Below are 9,042 nucleotides of genomic sequence, written 5' to 3'. Positions count from 1 at the left end.
CACGACTCTTCGAAACCGACAGTCCAAATGATGCGACATGTCGTGCTGTTTCGTGGATGCAGCACAGTTCGTTCGAAGCTTCTGTAGCTTCGTAACGGCAACGTTATTCGTACTCGCCGATATTACACAGTGATTTGTACACACCACACAGCCACAAGGAATCGCAACGGTCCTCCCACTGCGTGCACGCGTGTAGGCGCCGACAGTCATTTTCGATTTTGAAACGCTGCACAAAATAAATGCTTTATTTATTTAGGCGTAGTGTATTTAACAACAAAACGATAACGTTAGCATTTCATGTATTTTTTTCTAAGTTTTCTTTTTGTGACGTCATCATGCGTGGCAGCAGCGGACTCCACTTGGGGTCGTCTGCTGCCACGTGCGTGCACCCAGCGCCGCCCTGATACATATACCGTCATTCCCATGACGGCACGGTGCCCCCATAGAATCATAGAATCTCCCATAGACGGTGGCGCCAGAATACCCTCTAGGTGTTATAGTGAGAAACTCTATGCACTCAAGGAGAATGGTTGCAATGCATTCTAGCGTTGGTTCTAAATTCTGTGGTTCTAGCCAGATTAAAGTTCTTTATTCTATGAAGTTACTATCGCTGGTTCTTTACTCTATGTGATCGCATCACCACAGTGAACTCAATTGATGTACGTACTGTACGTTAGCGTTCGTGCACATACGTCGCTTATCAAGCCGTTCAAGCAGAATTCGCCGGACGGGTGAGTTTGGAGTGGATTGGCGGAAGGCCGAAACTATGTCCAGCTTAAAGATGTCGCGCGAATGCACCGGCAACGGTGATTGTCACAAACCAGCAAATGTTTTGTCGTTCCTGTCCCATGTGAAGTCGGGTCATCTCATCGCTGGAATATCCGGTGGTGTAGCCTCAACCTTAGCCGTACATCCGTTTGACCTGTTGAAAATAAGGCTCGCAGTGAATGACGGTGCGGTGTCAAGCAGGCCTCACTACCGCGGGTTTCTCAACGCGGTTGTTACGATATTTAGGCAAGAAGGCATCATTGGATTCTATAGAGGCGTGACGCCCAACTGCATCGGCGCCGGTGCCTCCTGGGGCTTTTACTTCTTCTTCTACAATGCCATCAAATCTCAGATGTCATTAAGTGTTCGCACCGAACATCTCGGACCCGGGCAGCACATGCAGGCGGCCGCCGAGGCTGGAATTATGACGCTGCTCATGACGAATCCGATATGGGTCGTGAAGACGAGAATGTGCCTTCAGTACACAACGTCGCATTTGCCGGAGGAACTTCAATATAAGAGCACGTTTGACGCCCTGAGGAAAATCTACCGCATCGACGGAGTTGCGGGCCTTTACCGAGGTTTCATCCCAGGCGTCTTTGGCGTGTCGCACGGTGCTCTGCAGTTTATGGCTTACGAGGAAATGAAGAAATTCTACCACAGCCACCATCGAGGCGACGCCCGCAAACAGCTAGGCACGTTGGAGTACTTGGTGTTTGCTGCCCTCTCGAAACTTTTTGCGACCACTGCGACGTACCCTTATCAGGTAGTGAGGGCAAGATTACAGGATCAGCATAAGAAGTACGCCGGCATCGTCCAGTGCATATCAAGGACTTGGCGATTTGAAGGCTACAAAGGCTTTTACAAGGGCTTAGTTCCGAACACACTCCGCGTGACACCGGCCACTGCGATAACATTTGTGGTATATGAGAACATTGCCAAACGGCTTGTGAACAAAGATACTTAGATTATGGCGCAATGAAACTTTATTTCTGAGCAGTGCGCAACGCAGATAAAATATGTGACAAAATGTTTTTGTTCTAGAAAATAATAGATATCCTTTTCATAAACATTGTTACTAAGATGCCGTCAGTCATTCTCTGTGCTAATAGGCAATCCATTAAGCCAAAGAAAAACAGGACAGTGTTTGTACATATTTGTTGTTTCTATTATTGTGGCAAAGACTTGTCTTGCAATGCAAAAGCATGGGGATGCATTGTGATCAGGGCCCACTCTATTTCCATGTATGACTTCATATATTGTTCTTTGTTTTAAATAAATATTTGAAATGAAAAAATGTCTTAACATTTTTTTTTTACCCTGCTTGATTACTTGGGTGCATCTTCATAAGTGGTATGAGTGGCCTAGCTTGTGTTTGGAAAAGCCGCTGGTGGAGCGGCCACTGCCAGTTGCGGAAGTGCGAGTAAACAATGACGACTACAGTGGCTGTGTTCCAATACTTGCCGAAGACGGAAAAGTAGACAGCTAAGTGGACAGTGGCTATTTTAAGCCTTTTTCCAATTCTTACACAGACATCAAAGTAGACAGCTTTGCAAAGATAGCATCGAACTCAAAAACGATTTAGGCTAATGTCCTGTCCAGACAAGGTGGCGGCTGAGCAGGACGCTCGGAAAGAAGACAGAAAGGTTGTCTGTGCACACGAAAACAGACACTTTGCAGGCACAAGCACTTAAAATACAGAAATAATTTGGGCTGCAAGGTGGCGTCACATTGCAGAAGCATCTTCCGTAAGGCTTCCAGACGGTTAGAAACATGTTCCGTTACATGGCCTCAAAGCTGTGTCAGCTGTCTGCGTAGTGTGGTGTTGCATCCTAAGCCGGCTGGTGGAGGGCCCTATCATCGGAGAGGACCACACCGTGAGGTTGGCGGAGACGCTTGTTCCGGGTGAGAGGGTCTGGCCAACGTGGTCTTTATTCAACTTATGTAGTATTTCAAGGACAAATTGCGTCATGCTATTAGCTGTTACACAAGTGGTGTGATTATGATTGGTGGTACACAGGTGGCATGATCCCACCTGATTGGCCTAATGAATTCATACAGATGCACAGACATGGAGGTCACAGCTCCATCATGCGGACATTACAGATAACAATGGCAGCAAGTGCTACTTATGACACGAGAGAACAGCACGACACAACATCATCTTCCCCTGGGAGGATTATTACTTCCTTATACAAACTTGGGTATCCTAGTTCTGATATGAATGGACCCAAAGAAATACACACTGGAAGATGTACACTTTCCTTCTGTAGAAATAACAAAGAAGATCATTCAGTTCAGATGTATGCAGTAGATAACACAGTATACTTCCCATTTTTAGACGACAATTGTCAAGACATTTCTACATGTACAAAGGTAACTATGTGCTGTAGAGACTCGTGCATGAGGATTACCTGTATTATACTTTAGTTCCACGTGGAACAACTCGGAGCTGCGCTTTGTAAGTGGCATATGATATTACTGATGCTGCAGAGAAAGATTCACTTAGTGTCATCCACATCATCAGCCTGGCTACACCCACTGCAGGGCAAAGGTCTCTCCCATACTTCACCAACTACCCCGGTCATGTGCTGATTGTGGCCATGTTGTCCCTGCAAACTTCTTAATGTCATCCACCCACCTAACTTTCTGCCCCCCCCCCCCCTGCTACGCTTCCCTTCTCTTGGAATCCAGTCCGTAACCCTTAATGACCATCGGTTATCTTCCCTCCTCATTACATGTCCTGCCCATGCCCTTTTCTTTTTCTTGATTTCAACCATGATGTCATTAACTCGCGTTCGTTCCCTCACCCAATCTGCTCTTTTCTTATCCCTTAATGTCATGCCCATCATTCTTCTTTCCATAGCTCGTTGCGTCGTCCTCAATTTAAGTAGAACCCTTTTCGTAAGCCTCCAGGTTTCTGCCCCGTACATGAGTACTGGTAAGATGCAGCTGTTATACACTTTTCTCTTGAGGGATAATTGCCACCTGCTGTTCATGATCTGAGAATGCCTGCCAAACGCACCCCAGCCCATTCTTATTCTTCAGATTATTTCAGTCTTGTGATCCGGATCCACGGTCACTACCTGCCCTAAGTAGATGTAATTAGTAATGTAATTATTAATCATAAAATTTAATATTGTAAATAATTGTAAAATTAAATGTAAAATTAATGTAATGTAATAATTACCCTATGCGTAGGAGGATCCTCTCTGGGGGTTGGAAATCCAACGGCGGCATGGATAGAGAGGGACAGAATGACCAAGTGCTGTGACATTTCAAAATTTTATCAGAACTCCAGGCGTGTTTATCCAGCCCCTAACCCCTCGACAGGGCCCAAGCGGTAGACTGGAGGCAGTTACAAACCAAGACCTTTCGCAACCCCGTTCATCTCAAGAGGACATATCCAGACATTTATTCAGACGATAACTGCAAACTATGTGGCAGGGCTCACGCATCTTATACACATTCTCTGGCAATGTGAGGTTATAGGCAGAGGAAACACAGCCTCCCCAGATGAAGCTGCGGCACGGTGGACGGCCACGCTGCGCAACTAAAACCCCCAAGATCAACTATGGGCCATCCAGCAAGACCGTGAGGCGGCGAGCAGACAGCATCTCCGAACCTACTCAGGGGCAGCCCAGGCCACTAAATTTGCCGGATTTTCAATGAAGTTGTTACTATCACCATGTTTAGCATGTAAACTAACAATTCGTAGGAACATGCAAATGCGTTTCGGGAGTAACATTTACTTCAGGCTAAGATATTGCAGCAAAATTATCAAATAACCATAGGCGGCCAGAAATTGAATGCATGGTATGTATAAATAGAATGGGGCAAATCTACATGTCACAACAGCAAATATTCAGCTGGGTTTGTAAACAAAACAGGTGGGCCAAGCAGGTAACAGAAACAGCACGGCACTGCTTTCAACACTCCTTATTTGTCAGAGTTGGTGCAAACACGCAGTGCCACACATACATAGATCACAAAGGCACCCAGCATGTATTGGCCAATAGTCCAGGAGATTGACGGCGCACGACCATCGAGGGACGTTATGATGCTTGTTCCTGCCCTGACCGTTTAGTGTGGGAAAGACGCTGCGACAAAACAAGTACTACTGCCATCTACTACTTGCGAAAGCAGCGAAGCATTCACACAAACCACACCACCATAAAACGAGTCATCCAAACACGGGACTAACAGCACATTCTACAACTCTAGCACATTAAATTTACAGGCGAAGCCCGTTTCCCCATGAACCAGAGTGCTAAACCAGCCAAACCGACTAATTACGGCAGCGACCGAGACGACATAAAAGGACCACACGACACGAGAACACCATGGAATAAAGAACACGAGAACAGAACCATGGAATAAAGACCAACAGAACACTGAGAACACGTTCAAAATATTTGCCATCTTCACGCCACGCCTACACATGCCAACACTGCCTACACGCTCACGATTTAAGCTGGGGTTTAGCTGCTGGGTGGATGTGGCGTACGGTCCTGTGTCCAAGCTTCAGCGACGTCGTTCGTAGCTAAGTACTCTTTTCGTTTTATTATCTAGTGTATTCAAAGTGTTCTCTTTTGCATGGAGTAGGGGTGCAAATTTTGAATTCTTGGTAAGAGTAGTAAACGTAGCGGCTTTGTCTGAGTTTGGCCATTCCCCCGTTAGGCCTAGCTCCATCACTGGAAAAGCTGGCGCCACCGTCGGCATGACGTGCTATTAGGGATCACGTGGACATAGCGGCCGCGTCGGCTGCTTCGAAGCGAGAGTTTAAAATCCCTCGTACGCTGCGGTCCTCATTTAGTGGAGAGATTTTCCCGCTTTCAGTGCTTACATTACAACGCTTGAAAGCACTAGAATGGGTAATAGCCAACGTTACTAGACTAGCTTCAGTTTTAAAACTCGGCGCCGTTGTGCGGAACCGCCACCCGCACGCGCGTTCGTGGCGCTGCAGTCCCGCCCGGCTTCACTTCCTCACTAGCTGGCTACGCGGGCCGGCCGGACTAAGCACGCGGTGCGGCGTTGGTGTATTCTGTGGTTCGTTGTTGGTGGCGAATTTCAGCAAGCATGTCATCCGTGAAACTGTAGCCTTCGCCGAGTTTCTTAAGAATATCAGCAGACGATGCCGACGTGCTGCGTACCTGGCTGCACAGGCCGCTATCGGAACGATGTCGACAGTTCGGCGCACCACTTTTTCTGTGCTCCCAGCAATGCGACGCTTCGCTCGGCGTGAAACAGAGCGATTCCTCGTGCCGATCGGGAAGTCATTGCGAAATCAACGGCACGCGCTCGTGCCACTGCTCCCGCGTTCGTCGTCGTCTTCCACAGCTGGCTGTGTGGCCGTTCATCTTTCCAGCGTAGTTTCACTTCACTTCTGTCGTCGTAATGGGGAGGCCGCGTTTACGGTGGTATGAGCCATTGCTTTAGGGAGTATGAGCCACTCATGGTCATACGTAACGGAAAGATTTAATTTTGAAGAAATTTAATTTCGAAGAATCACAAGCAGCAAATCGCAGGCGAATGCTGCTAACCACGCCGCCGAGCAAACTCGAGACATCGAACGCAAGCGACAACTGCGGACATACCGTCAGTGACGTCGTCAGTGGCTGGACTGCACATACTCTTTGAGAATTGATTCATTGTTCATAAGTGCACTGGTACTTTACTCTAAACTGGAGGGCTCAAGTTAGTATGGAAGCACAATTTTTATTAAGGGGACAAGATGTTGCCGAGATGGTTGCAGCACAGCTTTTTTTTTCTCCCAGGCACCTTTTCTACTTGGAGCTTCCATTGCAGTGTTTCGAGCCTCTTTGAACCAGCACATAGTGTATATAAAAATTGGACACTGATTGGGAACATCACCTAAGTTCATGCCTATCTATAGTAAAAAGATATAGCACGACCAGACAAAATAAATGAAGGGGGAGGGCTGTAGCAATACTAAGTGTTAAATGGTGCTTTATCCTTTCCCTGGAGTTTTCTGTTATTGTGCTTTTTATGGATCCTCCGCAGTAACCATGCGAGTGCCAAACTTGAGCTTGTTGGTTTCAAGTCTCATGGTTGTTACTAACAGAACAGTGTGATAAACGAACAATGGATTTGAGGCATCCATTCACCTTGCTTGCCCCATGGTGCTGCTTTATAAGCACCGTAAGCATCCAGGCCAACTAGGAAGGGAGGTTTGTTGCAATTGCTTCTGAACTTTATTGCCACCAAACCAAAAGTGCTCTCAATGACAGATTTTGGACAGTAGAATGCTTGCATCCAGCAAAGTCTTAAGAAGGGAGCGTTCAGGATGGGGGGGGGGGGTTGGGGGGTGCAAAATGGGCTTTTGAAGCTGGCAGCATTACTGAAGGGGCTTTGCTCATCTGCCCTTTCTATGGATACACAAAGATAATTTCCTCTTTAAGAGGGATTGTTTCAGAGTTCGTTACATGGCAACAGTGTTGGGTGTTTAGTAGCTTGTCTTTGCCCACTGTTAATAACCTGTTTCTTCTCCAGTGCCCCTGTGAAGTGCCTACTTTTTGGACACAATGTGCTCTCCATGCATGCATGCATTTTTAGCTGGTAAAGACGTCTGTTACCCCTTGCCTCAAGCTGGTCGTTGCTGATGTCACCCAAGAAGGCATTGGGGAGTATGGCAATGTACGCTTACAAAACACTGTTGATACCAGTGAAAATAAATTAATGGAGCTGCTGTGTTTTTGTCCACTCCATCCTTGTTAGTTACAATGAGCAATGCTGAACAGAAGGCATATGTAGTTGGTCGTGCATAGCCAGTGCACTAAGACTTGTTGGCATGTTATGACCTTAGCACAGTGTTTATATGTAAAAACCTTCTGATGTGTTGACGACTTCCTTCTCTTTATCATACTTTGCCTGATGGAGCCAGCAAGTAGTGGGTCAACCAGATGTTTAACAGGCTTCCCACTAGTTTTGCCAGAGTCTACTTTACCAGGGTGCTGCTCATAGTTATCTGTTTTCTTGACCTTGCACTGCACTTCACGCATGGCCACACCTGCTAAACCTATAGCATGTGATCAAAAAAGTGCTATACATCATGTTGCTCCAAACTCACGACATGTGCTACAAGGCCTTGAGGAACACCCCCATTTATTTACGCCCTCATCATACTGTACGAAGCTTTGCATAATAAGTGCGAGAATTAACATCTGCTGGTATTTCAGTGTTGTTCCTGTCCAGCTTGCTGAAAGCTATCCTGAGTGTTTCAAAAGCAAACGACCGCTGCTGGACAAGAAGTGCTTAAAACAAGGGTCGCTATAACCACATATGTCACACGAAATGAAAAAGGCCACTGAGTATACAGGCGGTTTACTTCATATCCAACAAACTTGGTTCTCCCTTTGCTAGTGAGTGAACTCAACTTGCCCCGAATACATGGCCAGTGACAAACTGTGTGCCAGATGCTGAGTCCCCTGCAAAGCTGAAGACGTGTATGAGATCCTGACACCCTACAGCAGCTTCTACACTGGACAAACAGGCTACTATAAAAACGACTGGCTTTACTAATATGCTAATAACATGAAAATGGGCAGAAATTTGGCTATTCATTGGACCCAACTGCAGGTGCAAGCCACTGTTCCACTATATGTGTGTTCACAGAAACTGGAGCTATACAAATGCAGATAAAGACAATGATGTTTGAAAGTAGTAGAGTTGAACTATATTCTGCACAAGCAGTGCTACCTGCAGCACTGGTACCTTGTAGCCACAATTTATGGCTGCACCACCATGCAAAGGCACTGTTGAATTATTAACTTCTATTATATTTATGGTAGCCATATATTGCAATTACATATCATCCACATTGTGCGCAATATGGTTAAATTTCAATTATGATAGCCATTCCTAATCTGAAATGCAAGAAAAGAGCAAATATAGGCAACAAATTGCAATTCAAAGAGACAAAAGACAACCAGTGCACAGGGTAAGGACAGACTTCCTTTCATTGAAAAACAAATGTGACATGTGTCATGCCACCAGCAGTGGGTAGCAATCTTTTAAGCTTGGGTGACAGAGGACTTAGCAAAATGCTACAATCACGCTGTAAAATGGCCTTGGACACAAAAAAACGACATCATATTGTACAGAATGAAAGGGCAAGACTCCATCTAAGAACAGTCTATGGCACCACATACTTGAAATGGTGTAAAAAATGTTGACATGCCCTACCCATAAAGAAAAAGCAACTAACACAGAAAACACACCTTAAAATGCAATGTGCAGAGTCTGAAACCAACA

At 45.9% G+C, this 9,042-nt stretch overlaps 1 pseudogene; it reads left to right on the top strand.

Annotated features, from left to right (window-relative positions):
• Window positions 1-480: 480 nt before the first annotated feature.
• LOC139053221 (solute carrier family 25 member 32 pseudogene) lies at window positions 481-2,069 on the top strand (annotated as a pseudogene).
• The last annotated feature ends 6,973 nt before the right edge of the window (window positions 2,070-9,042 follow it).

This window comes from Dermacentor albipictus, unplaced genomic scaffold (assembly GCF_038994185.2).
Source record: "Dermacentor albipictus isolate Rhodes 1998 colony unplaced genomic scaffold, USDA_Dalb.pri_finalv2 scaffold_82, whole genome shotgun sequence".
Lineage (NCBI taxonomy): Eukaryota > Metazoa > Arthropoda > Arachnida > Ixodida > Ixodidae > Dermacentor > Dermacentor albipictus.
This window is presented reverse-complemented; position numbering and strand designations above follow the sequence as displayed.